The sequence below is a fragment of the Oncorhynchus gorbuscha genome, linkage group LG16 (genome assembly GCF_021184085.1).
Source record: "Oncorhynchus gorbuscha isolate QuinsamMale2020 ecotype Even-year linkage group LG16, OgorEven_v1.0, whole genome shotgun sequence".
NCBI classification, from domain to species: domain Eukaryota; kingdom Metazoa; phylum Chordata; class Actinopteri; order Salmoniformes; family Salmonidae; genus Oncorhynchus; species Oncorhynchus gorbuscha.
The window spans coordinates 39,424,762-39,449,062 of record NC_060188.1 but is presented as its reverse complement, the minus strand read 5'-3'; positions in this window follow the sequence as shown (position 1 = coordinate 39,449,062).

The following is a 24,301-nucleotide window of genomic DNA, read 5'->3' as shown; positions in this document are numbered from 1 at the left end:
AATATTCTCTCCCTGTTTCTGTCTTGTTCACAGATCATTAGATCTGTCATATTGAGGATATCCTGTACTGGAACATTGTTAGTTCCCATGTAGAAGCTGATATACAAACCACATCCTGATCCTCTACTGTTTTTATGTCATTTCGACCATCACACGTGGGTTTCTCCAGCTCCTCTCTGTGTGACACAGTGTTACCTCATCATTGCTGGCTAGATTAGCTTTTCACATAAATCCCCTATAATTGACCATGGGAAACCTCTATAGAGGAACTGTATTAATGAATCAGTCATGTGAAAGATGAATGTGATATAGCATGAGAGTTTTAGCCTGAGAGAGACAGAGATTTTACAGGGACAAAGGAAAAGAGAAGAAGCGGTAAGTCCACTCTCTTTAACCTTATTCCTGAACCATTTGTTATTTCCACGAACGAACAAACGCACACACCCACACCTTTGTTTTACTATCCTTGTGTGGACTTGTGGTCCCCAACATTGCTGGGTAGGGGTCAGACGTATCCTTCTGCCTGCCTTTATCACAATCAAAGGCCAACGAGGAACAGGGGGAGCTACAGGAAGTGTGTTTCTTTGGAGATTAGTTGCCATGGTCTGTGGTGGTACGAATAGGGAATTTAAAGCCCTGCTCTCTCTCTCTCTCTCTCTCTCTCTCTCTCTCTCTCTCTCTCTCTCTCTCTCTCTCTCTCTCTCTCTCTCTCTCTCTCTCCTGCTCTCTAGAACAACAAGCTTTAACTACAGTCTAACTGTAGCCTGCCAATATGATGGGAGTCTGAGAATGGCACAGTGCCGTTCTACCATTCTACCGGCCATGACCGTCGTGTGCCCGAGGAGGGCTACACTCATGTGGTAATCAGACCTTGCATGTGCACCGGATCCCTACTAGTATTCATAGCCTATATTTAGAATCCTAATGGATGGAAAATGGGGGCATGAAAGGATTACGCTTCTAATCAACTGAGATTTGAACATTTCTCAGAATGAGTTGCTCCTGAGCTCCTGCTGGATAATGTTGAATGGATAATGCTGAATGGATAATGCTGAATGGATAATGCTGAATGGATAATGCATGGGATACCTGAATGGAAGCAATTTGATAGCTATAGCTGACCCTGCAGGAAATGCTCTGAATAGAATATGACTTGATATGAGATATATCAAATTCACCATGGTTTATTGGTGACTAGCACCTGTTCCCAATGCCTATATCAGACAATATGGCCTTAGGCTGGCCATCATCTGATTCAGCCAAATATACATGCTCCGTATTTTAACTGGGTCTGGAGGGCACAATGGATTGTCACAGTATCACAAGACAGGAGTCTGGCAGGGGTACCACTCAGTCTGCAGGCTGACTGCCTGGGATCCCATAAGCCAGAGGCAGGCAGCATATTGAGCTCTTCTCATTAAAGTGTCACCATGAGCTTACAATCTGGGCATTTTGGGCTTCCATCCATCACACCCAACCCCACCCCCACACACACCCACTTCTACATGAATCTCTCCCCGTCCCAACCAGGGCACAATACTGTCTCATGTGGAGGCAACAGAGACTAACAAGCACGCATGCACAAACGCAAGTACACACACACACACACACACACACACACACACACACAGAGAGAGAGCACAACACAGTTGGTGTCTTAATTAGCTTTGGATTAGGGTACAGCATGTGCAGGAACTGAAAAATAAAGGGGAGAGGAGACTGGGGAATGTGGGAAGTGTGGCGTGGTTTTGGTGGGGAATCGGCTGTTTGTTTCCATTTGGTCAGGCAATGTCGGGGAAGCTACTCTGAAAATGTAGTTTACCAAGCTACCAAGTACTTCACACTGGAAGAAGCTAAGCTACACTAAAGCTACTCTTAAGTAGAATATATTTTAGGCCAACTTAATAACATGTTCCGGAACTTTGGCAACTACTGAGTCATTTTTAAATCTCCTGCTTCGGGCTGGATCTGTAGTTCATTCATGCATAATCTATGAGCAGAATTACTGTCTTACCTCAGTTAGCCACAAAATCCCTAGTTTGAAAGTGATTGTTTTTTCTGGAAGCCATGCTGCGCCATTTTCCCCCACGTGGGCAGGCCCCCTAGCAATTCAAGTTCTAGCCAATGAATTTCAGCCTCTCGCATTTTGAGTGACTGCTAGCAAGATACACACAGCATAGCGCGAGAGAGAGCAATGACCAAATAAGGCCATCTTCTGTATACCCATCCTACCTTGTCACAACACAACTGATTGGCTCAAACGCATTAAGAAGGAAAGAAATTCCACAAATGAACTTTTAACAAGGCACACCTGTTAATTGAAATGCATTCCAGGTGACATCCTCATGAAGCTGGTTGAGAGAATGCCAAGAGTGTGCAAAGCTGTCATCAAGGCAACAGGTGGCTTCTTTGAAGAATTTAAAATTTAAAATGTATTTAGATTTGTTTGGTTACTACATTATTTCATATGTGTTATTATTTCATATGTGTTATTATGTGTTATTTCGTAGTTGTGATGTCTTCACTGTTATTCGACAATGTAGAAAATAGTAAAAATAAAGAAAAACCCTTGAATGAGTAGGTGTGTCCAAACTTTTGACTGGTACCATAGTATGCAATTATCGGGGACTACTTGCTTGTGCGCGCTACTTTCAGAACTACTGGCTACAAGGTATACACAACTAACAGAGAATCTCTTTAACTGAAGTTACTGAGAAAAAGTAGTTCATTACATCCAAACTACTTTGTGAAAAATCAGCATATCTAAATCTGAAATGTCATAGACTACAAATTGCAATAACAGTTCCATCTGGAGTCAGATGTTAACAGAATGTGTCATTTAGCTATTAAACGCAGTTGAATTAGGCACACAAACTATATTTAAAGTGAGAATTAGGTTGGTCTGATGCTGAAAAGGACATTCTTGCCTACTTCACCCAGGTACTTTTGTTGCAAAAGATGGTAATGTGTAGTTCCAGTAGTTAGCCACACCACTACGTGGCAAACAAAAGTTATTGACTACTGAAAACACTACCAAGGTTTGGATTTAGTTCAACTACCACCAATCTACTGCAAAATGAAATTATTTTACTAGTAGATTACTTGAACTAAATGTTGTTCACTACTCCCCAACACTGTGGGCAGGTCCCAACAAGGTAGGTTGTTCAAACTGGACTGGGCAGGAGGAGGAGCAGGAGAACAGGACATGCCTCAGCACACATGTCAGTGTTGGAGAAACCTAGCCCTGGCATTGGTTAGATTGGTGACCCTTGACCTCCCAAGCTGTATGGACATGTCATCTCTTCCTGCCTCCACAGGCTTTTCAATAATTAATCCACTCCCACTTATCATTTCTTTATTGGACACAGAGGGAAAGAGGCAGGCTTCTCAAGTTGCCCCCTACTGAAAAAAAACACACACAATCACAGATCACGGCCTGCCTGTAATGTCAACCCCCACACTAGCATAGAAACACACACACACACACAGAGTTACTCAAACAAAGACACACACACACACCGGCAAACACATACACACTCATGCACACAGATATACACAAACAAAGACAGTACACACACACCTGCCCGCACTTTGTAAACCCCATCGGCCTCGGCACGCCAACTCAATTGAATTACTGTTATCATACACCCCCGGCTGGGAGTGATGTCCAGTCTGCCCGTCATGAACCATGCCTCATATGTCTGGCCTTCACTGGAGCACATACACAAGACCAAACACACACACACACACATAAATATGCAGGGCCAACAAACACACACACACACACACACACACACACACACACACACACACACACACACACACACACACACACACACACACACACACACACACACACACACACACACACACACACACACCCACACACACACACACACACACTCACACCCACCCACAACCAAAAACAGAGACAAACACAAGCACCACCACTGCCTCCCATTATGGCAATCACTTACAGGCCATATTGATTCCCCTCAAGCTCTGAGTCATAGTTTGGGCAGGAGAGATGTTACCCAGCTAACAATTCTAGGGAGAGTGTACGTTTTTGTAATGTTACCCATAATGTTCCCCTAATGTTTGAGTGTCCAGTTTTCCGTTAGTTAAGGGAACATTCTATCAATGTTAGCAAAAACCTTCTGAGAACCTTTTTAGCGTGTTTTGGCGTTAGAGGTAGGAGAACATTCCCTTAATGTCAAAGAGAACATACCCAGAACATGGATACCATGTTCTCAGAATATACAATGTTAATGTTCTAGACACATTTCATGGGACGTTGCAAAAACATTTCTGTCCAATTTCCTGAGGGTTAGGAGAATATTCCATCAACGTCCCACCAAATATACACAGCATGGTGGTTGCCATGTTCTCAGAATATAATATATACATTTCCAAGACACGTTTCATGGGAACGTTGCAAGAACATTCATGTTTCCAGTTTTCTGAGGGTTAGGAGAATATTTCATCAATGTTCCACCCGACAAACACAGAACATTGTTGCCATATTCCCAGAACATAAGATATTCATGTTCTAGATACTTTTTATGGGAACGTTGCAGGAACACTTCTGTGTGTCAGTTGTCAGGTCATCGCCTGATGGAACCAATGAAATGTTCTCTCCACCAAAAAATGGTTTCCTTACACACCACGCCTATTGCCGTGCCAATCAAGACCCTGATTGGGAAACTACTGATCCATTCACAGCTCTTAGTCTGTTGGCAAGGTTATGGATACTCACCAACACAGCACTTTTAGCAAACCACACACTGTTTCCACATCATTTCAACAACATAAAGATCTATGTGATGACGTTGAAAAGTCACCGACGTAAAAAGGGAATTTCATGGGTTTTTTTTCGCCCAACTTTCAATCTAGATTTAAAGACATGGTGACATTTTTGTTGTTGTTGATTTCACGTTGAATTCACATTAGTCGACAATTCAACCAAATGTAAATCAAAACTAGGTGTTGAAATTGCATCTGTGACCCAGTGGGAGTGTTTCCAACTTGCATATTTCACACACTTGATATACCTGATTGCATTGTGCATTTTCATTTACACAGTAGTTATTATTCAACATTCCTCACCTGGGATTTGAACTCAAAACCTCTTGGTTCACGGTACACCAATTGTCCTGCTACGAAACTATGTATGTGTCTTGTGTCGGTTTATCTAACTATTCAGCTTCTTGATATGCCCCACCTGTCAGGTGTATGAATTATCTTGGCAAAGGAGAAATACTCACAATAGCTGGGATGTAAACAAATCTGTGCACAAAATTTTTGAGAAGTAAGCTTTTTGTGTGTATGGAACATTTTGGGGATCTTTTATTTCAGCTTGTGAAACATGGGAACAACACTTTACATGTTACGTTTATGTTTATGTTCAGTATAGCCCTGTCCTGTCCAGATTAAACACTACCCCCGTCCTCCCTAGGTCCTTGTGTAGATCTGAAACAACTTGATAGGTGTAAGGCTGTAAGCAATAGGGTGAATGAACTTTGAAGTAAATTTCAGTTCTGTTAAAAGTACATTCAATATACACTTGTATTGATGATAGGGATTCAGAAGTATCAGGTTATCATGCCCCACCAACATTAGACAACTATACAGAAAGACCTTAAATTGCTAAAATAAGTCAATCAAATCAATGATGAGAATAGTCAAATGAACCAATACCTGACACATGGTGGCGTAGCGGGAAGATCAGTGTACCGTGAACCAAGTGGTGGTGAGATCCCAGGTGAGGACATGTTGAATAATAATTACTGTATAAATGGATCAGTGGTTAACCAATCAGGGCCTTGATGGGCTTGGCAACAGTAACAAGGTGTGACGTGTAATTAAAATGTGTAATTAAACGTTTCTTTGGGAATGTCTTGACAACTGATACGCAGAAATGCTCTTGCAGCGTTCCCATTAAACGTGTATCGAACTGTAACATGTTTTGTTCTGAGAACATGGCAACAATGCTCCGTGTACACGTTTTGGTGTGACATGGATCAAATATTCTACTAACCACCAGCACACTGGACACACGAATGCTCTTGCAGCGTTTCCATGAAACGTGTCTAGAACATGAACATCTTCAAATGGTAACATGGTAGGCAGGTTCTGGGTAAGTTCTATTTTACATGAAGGGAATAGTCTCTTGGAAACATTCCTTGCACATCCTCTGGAACGTTCCCATTAAAACGTTAGTTAATAACCTAATGAGACTCTCAAGGGAATGTCCTCTAAAATTGTGTGGGAGGTTTGTTGTTAGCTGGGTAGATCCCAGGCTATTGATTTGTTCACTGTGGAAATTGCTGCCCTGCGTTACGCTGTTCTTTTCCTTCTGTTCGGTTTCAGTCTGGCAGGTTTTTGTTGCTAGGCAAATGGAAGAGGAGATTAATGAAACCAGCCAGGCTCATGTATTGAAAACAAAAACACCAGTCCACTGCATTACAGAGGCAGGCAGAGAGGGCTGGATGCAGAGGAAAACCCAACTGAATAATGAACCAACACACTCGGACCTAAGAGGCTGAAAAAGATGAGAGCGTACTGAAATGCAGTAGCTGGTTTAACACACCTTGTTCTTCCAGCCTCATAGACCACGTCATAAGAACATGCTTTTAATTGGAACCACTGACACATTTCTGAGCCCACAATTATGTACACTGAACAAAAATAATAACACAACATGTAAAGTGTTGGTCCCATGTTTCATGAGCTGAAATAAAATATATATATCACTGTTAGGGAGCATTTCTCCTTTGCTAAGATAATCCATCCACCTGACAGGTGTGGCATATCAAGAAGCTGATTAAACAGCATCATCATTAAACAGGTGCACCTTGTGCTGGGGACAAAAAAAAGGCCACCAAAAAAATTAAAATAAATAGGCGCACAACACAATGCCACAGATGTCTCAGGTTTTGAGGGAGCACGCAATTGGCATGCTGACTGCAGGAATGTCCAGCAGAGCTGACTGCCACGCCGTTTTAGAGAATTCTGCAGTGCGTCCAACCGGTCTCACATCCGCATACCATGTGTATCCACGCCAGCGCAGGACGTGTGGAGAAAAAAAATTATTCTGGTTGGCTGGGCGTGGCTCCCTAGTGGGTGGAACTTTCTGCCAAGTGGGTGGAACTATGCCTTCCCAGGCCCACCCATGGCTGCACCCCTGCCCAGTCATGTGAAATCCATAGAAAAGGGTCTAATGAATTTATTTAAATTGACTGATTTCCTTATGTGAAATGTAATTCAGTCAAATCTTTGAAATTGTTGCATGTTGCATTTATACTTCTGTTCAGTATAAATGTGGAGTCTGAATCATTTTAGCGGATCTACTGAGGCAGATCTGCACAGTGTTAGCAACAGTGCTAAGAGGGCAGGAGAGGGAAGGAGAGGAGAAGAGAGAGAGAGAAGACACACTGGGGCTTTCCCCAGAGCCGCTCTGTTCTGAGCCAAGGAGAAGGGGTTTCCATGGCAGCCACGCTACATCCCACACCGCCCTCACCACACTCCGCATGGGGGCACAGCCTTCACTACACCAGAAAAAAAGGTGCTATCTAGAACCTTAAAGAATTATTTAGCTGTCCCCATATGAGAACCCTTTTTGGTTCCATGTATAATCCTTTTGGTTTCGGGTAGAACTCATTTGGGTTCTACCTTCCCCTCTGTGGAAAGGCATGGCAGCCACAGAGAGATTACCCACTCCCCCCTCAGCCACAGAGAGATTACCCACGCCCCCTAAAATCACTCATGTCTTATCGATGCTGCCGTATGCTAGGGAAGTCTTATACACAGACTATGCCAGGGCAGTCTGAAATCTGAATCATGCCCTGCTAGCTGGTAATGGTTCCTTTATTTCACCATGCAAGGGAGAGACATAGTCTATGGCTCTTACCTATTAAAAGGGTGTGCCTTGTGCCCCCCAAATTCCCAGGGTCCTATCCACAAACTGTGCCATAAGCTTCTTTATGCTCTCCTGTGTTTATTGGGGTATGCGAATCGTGGAGAGACGGGAGTAATTGGAGAGCCCATCCCCCCTCTCACTGGTTCTAATGTACATGTATCATTAGTATTTTGTCATTTGATATCCCCACCCATTTTATTTGCTGCTAATTAAACAGTTGATGAGCTTTGCATGCTTGTTGATGTCTACCAGGCAGAGATTGACTTCTGGCTGAAATCTGTCAATCCATGCTGACACATAATTCATATCAGTACTTGCAAAGCGGTTTAATACCGGAGTGTACAGACGGTGATATGGAGTCACTTTGTGTCATACAAGTCGATGGCGTTTAAGTAACAGAGAATGACTCAGCTGTTACCAACAACCACAGATTCAGAACATAAAACTTCCTACAGTGCAGTAGAACCACCCATCACTCTTATCCACCCTCCTGACTGTCTCCACCATCCTGACTCCTGAGTGGCTGAAACAGAAGCAAGGGGGAAGGGCCACGAGGCAACCTTGAAAAGGGATCATGGTTAGGGACCAATCCTATTGGTGTGACAGACCAGTGGTACGCACAAGCATGCTTTAAGCCCTCACCCCAGGGAGCTGTGACACCAGCTGCAGGACCAGACCTGCAGTGCTGATCCAATGCACACCCATCCCATCCCAAGCATCAGCGGATGGGGAGTAGCTGGCCCTAGTGTGAAAGATCTAGACAAGCAACACGCTGATAGCTTCCTATATCAAAGTTACCCATTTGTACATGAACACCTCTTTGATTGATACAACGCTGAAGCATCAATCATTTCCTCTCCCAATGCTCTCTGCCCCCCCCTCCCCTTATCCCTCTCTCTTTATATCATCCATCTACATTTTTATCTACCGTTCTTTCTCATTCTAAAAAAAATAGACAAGGCATGCATGTATGTATGATTGATCAAGCCTCTGTTTTAGCTAATCAATCTGAGAGGTAGGAAGGCATAACAGGCTTACGAGAAAAGGCAGGAGAGGGAGGGGGAGTGGAGGTCAACAGAAGAAGGGGCAGATGCTTGGGCTTCAGATGCCGTGAGCAAATAATTATCCTGATGATATTTGTAGATTGCGGCACGACGCAGAGGAGAGGGAATCAGGATTTGGGGAATACCTCACAACACAGAGAGAGAGAGAGAGAGAGTAGGAGAGAGAGTGGCTTTTAATTGCAGAGGGATATGCTGCCTGCCTCCCACACTCTCTCTCACTGTTCCTCTTACTCTCGCTCTCCTGCTTTCTCTATCCCCCTTTCTACCGCTTCGTCATACATAGCGTGAGAAAGTGGAGCCTCGCTCCCGTGTTTGTAGTGGAGTCATGTCCTCCATAAAAACTCCTCCATTGATCCACACTAACACATTCATTTTCTGTGTAAAAATAGAGATCTTTGGGGAAGCTAGCTTGCATTAGCATGGAATGTGCATTAAATACTGACAAGGAAACTGCTTTGAATTCACACCGGCACCCATCTGCAGGCTTTACACACAGACTGGAGAGTACAGAGATGTAACACAGAGAAAGCATGCAAAGCTGATCAACTGTCTAATTAGCGACAAATAAAATGGGTGGGGAGATCAATAGACAGAGAGAGAGAGAGATATATACTGAGTGTAGAAAAAATTAAGAACACCATCCCCCCTACAAGCCGCCGAAAGTGTTCCACGGGGATGCTGTGGGATATCCAATGGATATCCTTGCCTGTGAAGCCCTTTTTGTGCAAAGTAATGATTACGGCACGTGTTTCCTTGCAGGTAACCATGGTTGACAGAGGAAGAACAATGATTCCAAGCACCACCCTCCTTTTAAAGCTTCCAGTCTGTTATTTGAACCCAATCAGCATGACAGAGTGATCTCCAGCCTTGTCCTCGTCAACACTCACATCTGTGTTAACGAGAGAATCACTGACATGATGTCAGCTGGTCCTTTTGTGGCAGGGCTGAAATGCAGTGGAAATGTTTTTGGGGGATTCAGTTCATTTGCATGGCAAAGAGGGACTTTGCAATTAATTTCAATTCATCTGATCACTCTCCATAATATTCTGGAGTATATGCAAATTGCCATCATAAAAACTGAGGCAGCAGACTTTGTGAAAATTGATATTTGTGTTATTCTCAAAACTTTTGGCCACGACTGTACAACCCTTCAAATGAGTGGATTCGGCTATTTCAGCCATACCCGTTGCTGACAGGGGTATAAAATCGAGCACACATCCATGCATTCTCCATAGACAAACATTGTCAGTAGAATAGCCTTACTGAAGAGCTCAGCAACTTTCAACGTGGCACAGTCAAAGGACGCCACTTTTCCAACAAGTAAGTTCGTCAAATTTCAAATTTCTGCCCTGCTAGAGCTGCCCCGGTCAACTGTAAGTGCTATTATTGTGAAGTGGAAATGTCTAAGAGCAACAACGGCTCAGCTACAAAATGGTAGGCCACACAAGCTCACAGAGCAGGACAGCCGAGTGCTGAAGTGCATACCAGGTAAAAATGGTCTGTCCTCGGTTACAATGCTCACTACCGAATTAGCATCAGCACAACAACTGTTCATTGGGAGATTCATGAAATGGGTTTCCATGGCCGAGCAGCCGCACACAAGCCTAAGATCACCATGTGCAATGCCAAGCGTCGGCTGGAGTGGTGTAAAGGTTGCCGCCATTGGACTCTGGAGCAGTGGAAACGCGTTCTCTGGAGTGATGAATCACACTTCACAATTTGGCAGTCCGACAGACTAATCTTGGTTTGGAGGATGCCAGGAGAACACTATCTGCCTGAATGCATAGTGCCATTCTGTAAAGTTTGTTGGAGGAGGAATAATGGTCTGGACTGTTTTTTATGGTTAGGCTAGGCCCCTTAGTTCCAGTGAACGGAAGAGACGATTCTGTGCTTCTAACTTTGTGCCAACAATTTGGGGACGGTCCTTTCCTATTTCAGCATGGCAATAACCCCGTTCACAAAGCGAAATCCATACAGAAATGGTTTGTCGAGATCAGTGTAGAAGAACTTGACTGGCCTGCACAGAGCCCTGATCTCAAACCCATCGAAAACCTTTGGGATGAATTGGAACGCCGACTGTGAGCCAGACCTAATCGCCCAATAAGTCCCTGCAGCAATGATCCAACATATATTGGAAAGCCTTCCCTGAAGAGTGGAGGCTGTTATAGCAGCAAAGGGGTGACCAACTCTATGATAATGCCCATGATTTTGCAATGTGATGTTCGACGAGCAGGTGCCCACATACTTTTGGTCATGTAGTGTATATAGTGCGAGAGAGGAAGAGAGAGACACCGTTTTAAATATTTCATACAGCGCTGAATTCCTATTAAAATAAGCCTATCAAAAAACAAAAGCCAGCTCTTTGTTTCGAGGGGGCTTGATCTCTCTCCAGAATATGGCAAGATGAAAAGAGATTTGGGAACTTTTTCTTCGGTACAAGAACCTTCCGGCCCCTTTGTGTGTTATCCTGCCTGCCCGCCCACCTATGACACATGTCCTCAAATGGGACCGATTCTCATTACATTTGCCACGGTGTGACACATTGATCGATTGAGGTTTTATAAATGTGAGGAAGATGATTTGACCTGGTTTTCATGAATTCCCGAGATGTCTTTCTCGTTTGAGAGCATCAAACTTCACAGGCATGTTTAGAATTGGTTTAAGGAACCTATTTCTATTCAGATCCTATTGAATTATAGGTCATACTGCAGAAAGTTCCATTAGAACATGACTCTTTACAACTGAAAGAGACTTCTCTCTCTCCTCTGCGTTCTCTGAGTAATGAGTGAGTGGGTAAGATGATGTGTAAAGTAGAGCAGGGAGTGAGCAGTGAGACACATGCCCTCTAGTGGCCGACGACAGCCTCCAGCTCTGTCAAGGACGTTTCCTCCGTGCCTGCCTGACACCTGCAGAGGCTCAACATGTCTGTTTCCTCAGTCTGTCTGTCTCCACAGCCAAATCACAAATACACACAATACTGAACTCACAAATTATGCATCTGGTGAGGAGAGCAGCCTCAGGCAAGCATATGGCCCAGGCCTGCTAACCAGCCAGGCAGACCTGCACATCTGGGTTTTGGGTTTGGTTTTCTCGATGTCACTTACAATCTCCATTTTATTGAGATTCACCATTTTGTTTGGGTTTCACGCTTTGCAAAGGGAAGAAGGAGCGTGAGTTGATTCCAGCTGCAAGGAGACTGGCAACCTGGTGGGATAAGACAATGACATGTTCGTATTCTGAAGGCACACCAGCCTATCAGGCCCCAACGTTTCAGACTGACAGTCTCTCCTGTGACTGAGTGATGACTGTAATGTCTAATTGAATTAGCATGCATTTGCAAAGAATGGCTTGCAGATGTGAGTGAAGGTTTGCAGCAGACAACGTGGATAATCTCTGTCCCCGCGACGATTAGCATAATTGGAGACTAACGGCATCAAATAAAAGGACTTGGCTGCCAGACAACAGAGGAACCCCTGCAGAGGTTTAAGAGACAGCTGTGCATTGTCTTGAGGTATAGTAAAACACACACATTCACACATGCATGCACACGAGCAGACACACATTTTGCATAAAAAAGCACTTCATGCAGATGTACACATTGTGTATACATTTTCAATGAACAGAGGGAAGATTTCATAGTTGGTTTTCACATTCAGTAAGAAAAGCCTAGTTCGTGTAACAGGATGCACCACCCCTGGGTAGAGAACAGACGTTCCTCAAAATAAACTTTCATTGTTGGTTTAATGTCACCTCAATTTTGCTGTTTGATTAGAGTGTCTAGTGCACCAATGTGTGAATGTGAGTGCTGTAAAACAAAGATGAGGGACATGTCACATCCTTTCCTCTCCCCTTAGTGGCTTGCCTTAAGACGACAGTGACTTAATATTTCACAGTCTCCCGTGCTCATAACACACACGCTCGTGCTTCAAGCAGTGCAGCTCATCTATGAGGAAAACAAATGGGAGCGATTCTCTGGAGGCATGAATAAAACAACACACAGCATTCAATCTAGCACTTCAGCAGGATGCAGAGGACAATTTTCATATCAAACAAAACCATTCACACCTGGGTTGGGAAGGGGTGGGCAATCCGCAAATCAGATATTCACCCCCTTGATATTTACTTAATATCTCTGTAATGTCCGGCAGGAATGCATAAGATCATGTGACACTAGATGATGTCATCAGCTGCAGTTGCCATGACAGAGTACTCTTCTATCTGTGGAAGCCATTTTCCTCCAGCCCTATATTGTTCATCTATATTACAGAGCTATTAAAACCCTATCAGGGTGCTGGAAGGATGGAGCATTCAGACAGTAATTAGTGTTATTCTAGTGTGTGTGTGTGTGTGTGTGTGTGTGTGTGTGTGTGTGTGTGTGTGTGTGTGTGTGTGTGTGTGTGTGTGTGTGTGTGTGTGTGTGTGTGTGTGTGTGTGTGTGTGTGTGTGTGTGTGTGTGTGTGTGTGTGTGTGTGTGTGTGTGTGTGTGTGTGTGTGTGTGTGTGTGCGTGCGTGTGTGTGTGTCAGGAGATGGCGACTGGAATCTGCTGCCATCCATCCACCATGATCTCTTCCTCCTCCTCCGACTCCTCCGCCTTGCCTTGGATCTGCGTCATTTTTAAAGGCAACAATTGAATACGTCAAGGCTGTTTAGCCCTCATTATTGTACATGGATCTGTTTTACAATGACCTAAATCATCCATTCTATTTTTCAAGCATCAATCTTTTGTGAACTTCCAAATTCACCCCTCCCAATCTAATTTCAATTGCAGTAGAGGAAAAATAAATGAGCGCCAATAGATTGTACGAAGGGTTATCATGGCAATTAACACGGCAGTTGCAGCGCATTCAGAAAGTATTCAGATCCCTTGACTTTTTCCAATTGTTGTTACGTTACAGCCTTATTCTAAAACTGATTAAATCGGGGGGTTTTCCCCTCATCAATCTACACACAATACCCCATAATGACAAAGCAAAAGCAGGTTTTTAGAAATGCATCACATTTACATCCTCGAGTCTTCTTGGGTATGGCACTACATGTTTGATACACCTGTATTTGGGGAGTTTGTCCCATTCTTCTCTGCAGATCCTCTCAAGCTCTGTCAGGTTGGATGGGGAGCGTCGCTGCACAGCTATTTTCAGGTCTCTCCAGAAATGTTAGATCGGGTTCAAGTCTGGGCTCCGGCTGGGCCACTCAAGTACATTCTGAGACTTGTCCCGAAGCCTGTGTCCTGTGTTGTATTGGCTGTGTGCTTAGGGTCGTTGTCCTGTTCATCTTTCCCTTGATCCTGACTAGTCTCACAGTCCCTGCCGCTGAAAAACATTCCCCCATCATGAAGCTGATACCACCATGCTTCACAGTAGGAATGGTACCAGTTTGCCTCCAGACGTGACGCTTGGCATTCAGTCCAAAGAGTTCCAACTTGGTTTCATCAGACCAGAGAATTTTGTTTCTCATGGTCTGAGAGTACTTTAGGTGCCTTTTGGCAAACTCCAAGTGGGCTGTCATGTGCCTTTTACTGAGGAGTGGGTTCTGTCTTGCCACTCTACCATAAAGGCCTGATTGGTGGAGTGCTGCAGAAATGGTTGTCCTTCTGGAAGGTTCTCCCATCTCCACAGAGTACCTCTGGAGCTCTGTCAGAGTGACCATTGGGTTCTTGGTCACCTCCCTGACCAAGGCCCTTCTCCCCCAATTTCTCAGTTCGGCCATCTCTAGGAAGAGTCTTGGTGGTTCCAAACTTCTACCATTTAAGAATTATGGAAGCCACTGTGTTCTTGGGGACCTTAAATGCTGCAGAAATGTTTTGGTACCCTTCTCCAGATCTGTGCCTTGACACAATCCTGTCTCGGAGCTCTACAGACAAATCTTTCGACTTCATGGATTGGTTTTTGCTCTGACATGAACTATCAACTGTGGGACCTTATATAGACAGGTATGTACCTTTCCAAATAATTTCCAATCAATTGAATTCACCACAGGTGGACTCCAATCAAGTTGTAGAAACATCCCAAGGATGATCAATTTCGAGTCTTAGCAAAGGGTCTGAATACTTATTTACATAAGTTTCTTTCTGTTTTTTGCAGAAAAAAAAATCTAAAAAACTGTTTTCACTTTGTCATTATGGGGTATTGTGTGTAGATTAATGAGAAAAAATGTTTCATCAATTTTAGAATAAGGCTGTAACGTAACAAAATGTGTAAAAAGTCAAGAGGTCTGAATACTTTCCGAATGCACTGTACATCTTGCTCGTTGCTATGGGATGTCTCGGGATGCATTCTGTACAAGGCATACCATTTTAACCTGCCATTTTCAATGAGTAGAATATATGTGTTCACCGATTTAGTTCAGCTTATTCATTTGACCATTTTAAAAACAAGCGCACATGAAACTTGAAAAAGACATACAAGTACATGAGTCAAATCATCAACAATGTCTGGGCCTAATTTCCTATTGTGGTCCACTTCCAGTTGTATATTTGCTGGTTTAGAGACAGTCAGCAGGTCCTAATCAGGGCCACACACATCTGGGTAGTGCTGTTTGTTGCTAGACGATGCAGCTTTAAGACAGTGACACATTGAGTCAGCTACCATACCCCCCTGCCATCTCAAAATGGCTCCGCTCCAACTGGCTCCATCTGAGCAGAAAGAGAAGGAGCCATAATTCAGAGCCTTCCTGAAGCCTGCCTTATATCTATGGCCTTACTGCTATTAGTCCATAGAAACTCATTGAATAATACATTCAGCGACAACAATAAAACAACACTTCTTAAAAAAATAGCCTATTCAAGTGTATTGGTTTTCACTAATTATTTACAGCACAATCACGGGTGACCTTCTCACAAGTCCTGTGAATCAGAGTGAGCATCAGACTTTTTGAAAAATACATTATTTTCTCTCGCTTTTATTTATTTTTTACTGCAAAATAGTTACAGTTGAAGTCGGAAGTTCACCGTAGCCAAATATATTTAAACTCCGTTTTTCACAATCCCTAGTAAAAATTCCCTGTTTTAGGTCAGTTAGGGTCACCACTTTGTTTTAAGAATGTGAAATGTCAGAATAATAGTAGAGAGAATGATTTATTTCATTCATCACATTCCCAGTGAGTCAGAAGTTTACATACACTCAATTAGAATGTGGTATCACTGCCTTTAAATTGTTTAACGTTTCGGGTAGCCTTCCACAACCTTCCCGCAATAAATTGGGTGAATTGTGGCCCATTCCTCCTGACAGAGCTGGTGTAACTGAGTCAGGTTTGTATGCCTCCTTGCTCGCACACACTTTTTCAGTACTGCCCACAAATTTTCTATAGGATTGAGGTCAAGGCTTTGTGTTAGCCACACCAATACCTTGACTTTGTTGTTCTAAGCCATTTTGCCACAACTTTGGAAGTATGCTTGGGGTCATTGTCCATTTGGGAGACCCATTTGCGACCAAGCTTTAACTTCCTGACTGATGTCTTGAGATGTTGCTTCATGTCACGTCCTGACCTTAGTTCCTTTTTTATGTCTCTATTTTGGTTTGGTCAAGGCATGAGTTGGGGTGGGCATTCTATGTTTTGTTCTGTGTGTTGTATTTCTATGTGTTTGGTCTGGTATGGTTTCCAATCAGAGGTAGCTGTCAATCGTTGTCTCTGATTGAGAACCATACTTAGGTAGCTTGTTCCCACCTGTGTTTGTAGGTAGTTGTTGCCTGTTTTTTCACCTTACAGGACTGTTTCGTGTCGTTCACGCTCTTGGTTGTTTTTTGTCATTCAGTGTTCAGTTTATTTAATTAATTTACTATGAACACTTACCACGCTGCGTGTTGGTCCGATGATTCCTATTCCTCATCATCAGAAGAAGAGGAGAGCCATTACACTTCAATATATCCACAAAATGTCCCGCCTCATGATGCCATCTATTTTGTGAAGTGCACCAGTCCCTCCTGCAGCAAAGCACCCCCACAACATGATGCTGCCACCCCCATGCTTCAGGGTTGGGATGGTGTTCTTCGGGCTTGCAAGCCTCCCCCTTTTTCCTCCAAAACATAACAATGGTCATTATAGCCATCATGGCCATTTTTGTTTCATCAGAACAGAGGACATTTCTCCAAAAAGTTCACTCTTTGTTCCCATGTGCAGTTGCAAACCGTAGTCTGGCTTTTGTTATGGCGGTTTTGGAGCAGTGGCTTCTTCCTTGCTGAGCGGCCTTTCAGGTTATTTCAATTAAAGGACTCGTTTTACTGCGGATATAGATACCTTTGTACCCGTTTCCTCCAGCATCTTCACAAGGTCCCTTGCTGTTGTTCTGGGATTGAATTTCACTTTTCGCGCCAAAGTACGTTCATCTCTAGGAGACAGAACGCGTCTCCTTCAAGAACGGTATGACGGCATTGTCCCATGGTGTTTATACTTTCGTACTATTGTTTGTACAGATGAACGTGGTACCTTCAGGCATTTGGAAATTGCTCCCAAGGATGAACCAAACTTGTGGAGGTCTACAATTTTTTTCTGAGGTCTTGGATTATTTATTTTGATTTTCCCATGATGTCAAGCAAAGAAGCACTGGGTTTAAAGGTAGGCCTTCAAATATATCCACAAGTACACCTCCAATTGACTAAAATTATGTCAGTTAGCCTATCAGAAGCTTCTAAAGCCATAACATAATTTTCTGGAATTTTCCAAGCTGTTTAAAGGCACAGTCAACTTAGTGTATATAAACGTCTGACCCACTGGAATTGTGGTACAGTGAATTATAAGTGGAATAATCTGTCTGTAAACAATTGTTGGAAAAATGACTTGTGTCATGTACAAAGTAGACGTCCTAACCAACTTGCAAAAACTACAATTTATTAACAAGAAATTTGTGGAGTCGTTGAAAAATGATTTAAAAACGTTTAATAACTCCAACCTAAGTGTATGTAAACCTCTGACTTCAACTGTACTTATCCCTTTACCTGTTTCCATAGAGATGGGACCTAGATGCAGGCTAACTTACATGTTCCCTCCCAGCTCAGCGGTCTTTACTTATTCATGGTTACATGGTTGGTGCTCGCTCCTCTTGACCTGAGGATGGTGGGAGGGGATTCTTCACATTAAAGTCCAACATTATGAAGATGAATCATCTTTGAGGAGGACATGAATATCCTGCACCCATAGCGTGCACATAGATACACACATGTGTTTGTACACAGACACACACACAATCTTCCAGAGCATTAGTCTGTCAGCACAGTACTGTGGGTCTGACCTCACACTCCGTCTCACGTCCTATCAGTTGTGTTCTACAAAGTGGATAATTACTCAGGTGGGATTAGACACACATTCATGACGCACGAACGCGTGCACACACACACAAATATGCTGTGGAAGCTCAAATCTTGATAGCATACTTTACATATAGGCCGACTTGAATTAAGTGGAATGCTAACGAAAAAAGCTAAAAAGAAAACTGCAACAACATTCTGAGCAGAACTCGTCAGCACCTACAGTCTCCTTGAACCAGGACTCTGCTCCACTGTTCCATTCTAGTAACCAAGCCAACCACACAGATGGCCATACAATCCATTCCGATCATACTGATTTACACTGTAAAACCCACATAAATCATGCATGGTATCCATCATCAACATCGCTATCACAATCATTTGCCTTGGTGAACTACGACAATGTTGTGTATAAGGGAGATGACAGATCGAACACTGCAGAAACTTCAAGCAGTGAAATAGGACCTCCATTCTGAGGTTGCTACTAAAACTCACAAGGATAATTTGCTGGGCCATGTGAGGCTGGATGAGCACCAGGGAGGGTAAATGGCCAGTGGATGAATGGGTGTTACAGGGATGAATTTCAAGGACCATTGTGTGAGTATTCATGTCACTCAGACAGAACATTACACTTTGTCTATGAGACCTGTGGGGTTGAGAGCTGATGCTAAGGTGTGACAGAGTATGGTGACCTGTATAGGCAGAGAGAGAGAGAGAGTGATGAATAAAGACAATGTTCTGGGTGAAGGTTAAATCTTAATGTCCAACAGAAAATGGACTCTTAAACAAACTATTTCCAACATTATCATCCTAAGAGGGCAATGTGTGCACTTCAAACAGTAAAATGGCTCTTTGGCTAGCTTTTGCTACAGCCTATGTCAATGAGCATTAGCATTCTAGCATACTGATGCTGCATCCAAACTAGGAATTTTGCAAAGATCACAACCAAATATAAATATATATGTTAGCAAATGTTCAACAACATTCTATGGTATGAAAACTCCAAAAAGTTGTTTTGTTTAGATGTAAAAAGAACTTAAATCTAGACTATGTTGAATGGGTGCAGATGGCGACGGCTTTCTTTCTGCAGCCATGAGTTGCGCGCATCTGTACGTGACGTCAGTGTGTCGTGTGCTGAAAAGGGGCCTTTGATATAGATGTGACATTGCATATTCTGTATTTTGCTGGTGTTTGTCACAGTTATAGAATGAGTAATAAGAATATGAATTTAATAGGACCTCTTGTTGGTCACATTGCCCTAGAATCATTGTTGCCATGGAAATAGGCTAGGGGAGAGCTGGGACAAAAGTAACACGGGGTAAAAGCAACAGACCCATTTTCTCTGATAACACAGAAGCTAGAATGACGTAGTGAAGACAGCACATTCCTAATGCGGAGGACGGGCTCCCTGCAACAACAACAAAAACTGCCCAGTTCGACCATGTTTTGCTGAGTTATCAACAAAAAAGTGGTTTTGAGAGATGTAAGTAAAAAATGGACCCGGAGGGTTTTTCAGTTGTAGAGTTGAATTTAGTCATTTTCTTAAACCATCTAGTGACTAAATGACAGCATAGGTTTTAAGTATCATGCTAGCTAGTCTTGGGTGTTAGCCTGGGAGTTACAGGAGAGACTGTTATGCAGGTGAATGAGGACCCAAAAGCGACTTAACAGAAACAGAGTTTATTCCAGTCAAAACAGAAAACGACTAATCCTGAATGACATGACAATCTATGACAAAACATGACAGAGACATTTGGGACGAAAGTAACACAATGTTAACTGATGACCTGGAATAAATCAAAATAAACATTTAAGCACAGGCGTTGTCTCCTCTAGTTCATATTGATCTTATAATGTTAGCAAAATATCAACAAGTTTCTGAATGTTTGAAAATGATATATGACATCGTTAGCCTTAATCAATTGAATGGATGGATCAGCTTCTTGCATAAGCTTTTATCGACGGGTTAGTGGTTAAAAATATATATCTTTATGATTCTGGGGGTCAATTACCTTGTGGCAAGCCATGGGAATGTGATAAGTATGATGAGTTTGCCATTTGTGAAAAGAATGAAAACATCTATTCTATCAAGACACGAGGAGCTCGCATGACAAGGACAGCCACAGAGCACCTGATTGGTGGGGCTAAGCATTAGTCAAGGAAAATGGTGAAAAACATCTCCTACTGCATTCCCACTGAAGTGAGATGAGAAAATTATGGTTAATATAGCAATGTTGCGATGTTGACGCATGGTTCATTTTCATATATTTCAAACCTATATCGTTAATTATTCAAATCGACACTTACATGAAATGATGGCTTTTAGTGCATTTGTTAAAAGTAACTAGCATTACAAACCGAAAACATGGAGATAAGATGAATATTGTGTACTTCTCGCCAGCTGTTACTTCCATCCCAAGGCTGTGTTACTCCCGGCCCTTCAGACAGGTACAAAGGTAAAGTTGCAGTAGTTCTGTTCTCAGTTTAATTTAAACAAATTTACCCTAGAAATGAAATTACAGTTGCTAATGGTAGATGATATATATACGTTGTTTGTCATAGAATGTGGTGTCTTTAGCTCTATTGTTCTCTGAGTAATTAGGAATAAAACAAAAAGTGTTACTTTCGTCCTGGTTCTCCCCTACTCTTGACTGTTCCAAAGATATCCGACCTCAGCATTCAGAAAAGTGAACTTCTGATATTTGAAGCACAGTGGAAGACATTATTAGCCTGGTTTTGTACCTCTTAAGCTCTGCTGCGAATAACCCTGCTGTGTTATCTTCAGATAGCATATGTAGCTAATTCCATACTTGGCAGTTCTGACTTGTGGTACTTGATGTCGTAGGTGTGTGCTGAAAACATAGCCCGCCTTTGCATTCTTCTTATAGCAAATGACAGAATCCCAGTATGTGATCCAAAGATGCTCGTCAGGTGCCCCCAAGTGTGTGCAGTGTGCATTGTGAAGCTATAGGCGTTACTACAGACACGGAATCATTCCCGGGCTATGCCACAACCGGCCGTGAGAGGGAGTCTTATAGGACAACGCACAATTGGCCCAGCATCGTCCGGTTTAAGGGATGGATTTGCTCAGGGTGGCTTTACGCTCTAGCGACTCCTTGTGGTGGGCCAACTGCCTGCAGGCTGACCCCGGTCACCAGTTGAACGGTGTTTCCTCCGACACATTTTTGCATGACTCAAAAACATGAATGCTTCCTTGCATTTCATGAATGCTTCCTTGCATTGTTCAGTCCATTTCCATGTTTTGTCCTAACAAATCAACTGATGCAGTGGCTTCAGCTTCGTTGCTAAATTCGGGATAAAGCCTCCTTAGTAATTCAGTAACCCCAGGAAAGAACGTAGTTGGCTCACGTTCTGAGGAGCTGGGGCGTCCAAGATAGCCTTGACCGTGTCCACGGTATTCAACCAATGATTAGAAGAATACACATTCGTCCTTACGAAGTTGCAGTCCGCAGTCCTTCAATCTTTGTAAGGTTACATTCAAGTTCTGGAGACGGTCCTCTTCAGGTCATCCATTGTACTCCTGGCAATCCACTCAAGATCCGGTCCCAGCTAAAACCTCAAAAAGGTTGAAGATGTGTGGTAGCGAATACTGCTCAGCAGACAACACAGGATTAACTGTGATCTGAGTTGTTTTCCCGTTCCAACGTCCAACTCAAATCATTTTCTGCCATCCATGACGATGCTAACTCTCTCGATTGGCTAGCTCTACTATGCACTTGCTTCTGCTAGCAATACACTGCATACATTAGCCTAGATTGTACAGCAAAAAAATAACAGCTTTAAACTTATTTTTAAATGACTTATTCTGGACAGAATAGTTCATGTAGGTTAGAGGTATTGGTAGGCAGGATAGATCACTAACATTCAGGGGTCAATTTGGTATTTTATTGGGGTTGAACTGTCAATATAATTCATGGATTTTCTATCACTATTTTTTACTGTAACATAACTCTATTCCGTTCCATTGTTGTCACTACACCATGGCTGTGGAACTCTTCTCCATGCAGTTCCTCCCTGTTTTACCCCAGTAAAAGCCCATAGGAATATCCATTCATGAATATTATCTGAACTGTAACTACTGCAGCACAGACTAAGACATGATATGATAATTGATGTCATAATCCTAAAGACATAAGATAAAGATAAATGAAGCCGTTAGTGCATACAGATGTGGGATCTGAATTTGAGCCAGTTTGTTACAACAGGAAAATAATCCTCCAGCAATAGGACATTACAAACTTCAGAAGCCATTGTAAACATGTTTTACATTTCCTGCTTGGTAATAAAATTAAGATCCTACATCCGTAAAATGTCTCTTCAGTTGAAAATTTTAAATCTGGAGAAGTTACCTTGGCAACGGAGACTTGTATGATCAGACAATGGAGAAAATGGGTCTCTGTGGTCAACTGGTTTAATTTGTGGGCATTATATTACATTAACTATTCCCGGTGGTGGTTAGTGTCTACAATTAACATACAGATGTTAGATCATTAAATTTTAATTTGAGACAGTTTGCTACAGCAGGAAAATAATTCCGCAGCAATAATGTGAATTATTATGGGGATTATAATTAATGGACATTTTTGTAGGGGTTGAAATCTGAAAGTGGAAATTATAAACTTTAGAAGCCTTTTTAAACCTCAAATACTATGACGTTTTAGGAAAGACCCAGGTGCAGACAGTGTCGAAGTAACAGGGGGCAGGCAAAACGACAGGTCAAGGGCAGGAAGAGGTCAGTAATCCAGATCAGTGTCGAAAAGGTACAGAATGGCATGCAGTCTCAGCGTCAGGGCAGGCAGGGGTCAATAATCCAGTGTGGAGTGACAAGGTACAGAACGGCAGGCAGGCTCAGGGTCAGGGTAGACAGAATGGTCAAAACCGGGAAAACAGGAAATAGAAACAGACAGGAGCAAGGGGGAAAACGCTGGTAGACTTGACGTACAAAAACAAACTGGCAACAGACAAACAGAGAACACAGGTATAAATGCACTGGGGATAATGGGGAAGATGGGCGACACCTGGAGGGGGGTGTAGACAAGCACAAAGAAAGGTGAAACAGATCACAGTGTGACTGTATCCCCCCTCTAGGGACGGCACCTGGCGTCCTACCTGGGTGCATACCTGAGATGATGCCTGGGTCCAGGATAGCCCTAGCAGGGACCCAGCACCTCTCCTCCGGGCCATAACCCTCCCAGTCAACCAAGCACTAGAATCCACTGCCGGAGGTCGAAACTTCAGGAGAAGCCTCACCGTGTACGCTGGTTGGCCGTCAATCAGACGGAGGAGAGGGGTGGGCCTGGAAACAGGAGACCAAGGGCTGTGAGACATGGGTTTGATTCTAGACACATAAAAATTGGGATGTATACGGCGGGTACGGGGCAACAGAACACGAACAGCAGAGGGGCTAATTGCCTTAGAGATGAGGAAAGGGCCGATAAACCGGGGGGGAAAGTTTGCAGGACTCCACCCGGAGGGGCAGATCCCGGGTGGACAGCCATACCTTCTGCCCGAGACGATACCGGGGAGCCGGGGTCCAGTGGCAGTCCACTTGTCGTCGATACCTGGAGGTGGTCTTGAGAAGGGCTGACCGGGCTCTCTTTCAGGTATGACGACAGTGGCGGATAAACATCTGGGACGAAGGAATGCCGACCTCTTCCTCTTGCTTGGGGAAGAGCGGGGGCTGATAACCCAGGGAACACTCAAAGGGCGAGAGACCCGTGGGAGAGCAAGGAAGGGTGTTGCGGGCGTATTCGACCCACGCTAGTTTCTGGCTCCAGGTGGTGGGGTTGGTGGAGACCAGGCAGCAAAGAGTCATCTCCAGGTCTTGGTTAGCTGTTGGACTGGGGGGTGGAACCCGGAGGACAGGCTGGCTGATGACCCAATGACTGTGCAGAACGCCTTCCAGAACCGGGAAGAGAACTGAGGACCCTGGTCGGAGAGCATGTCCAATGGGAGTCCATGGACTTTGAGAATGATGATCGCATCAATGACTAGGTAACCCCCCTTACCCCCGTCACTGTCCATTTCTTGTTTTTAAGCGATGAGTGAAGTGCTACAC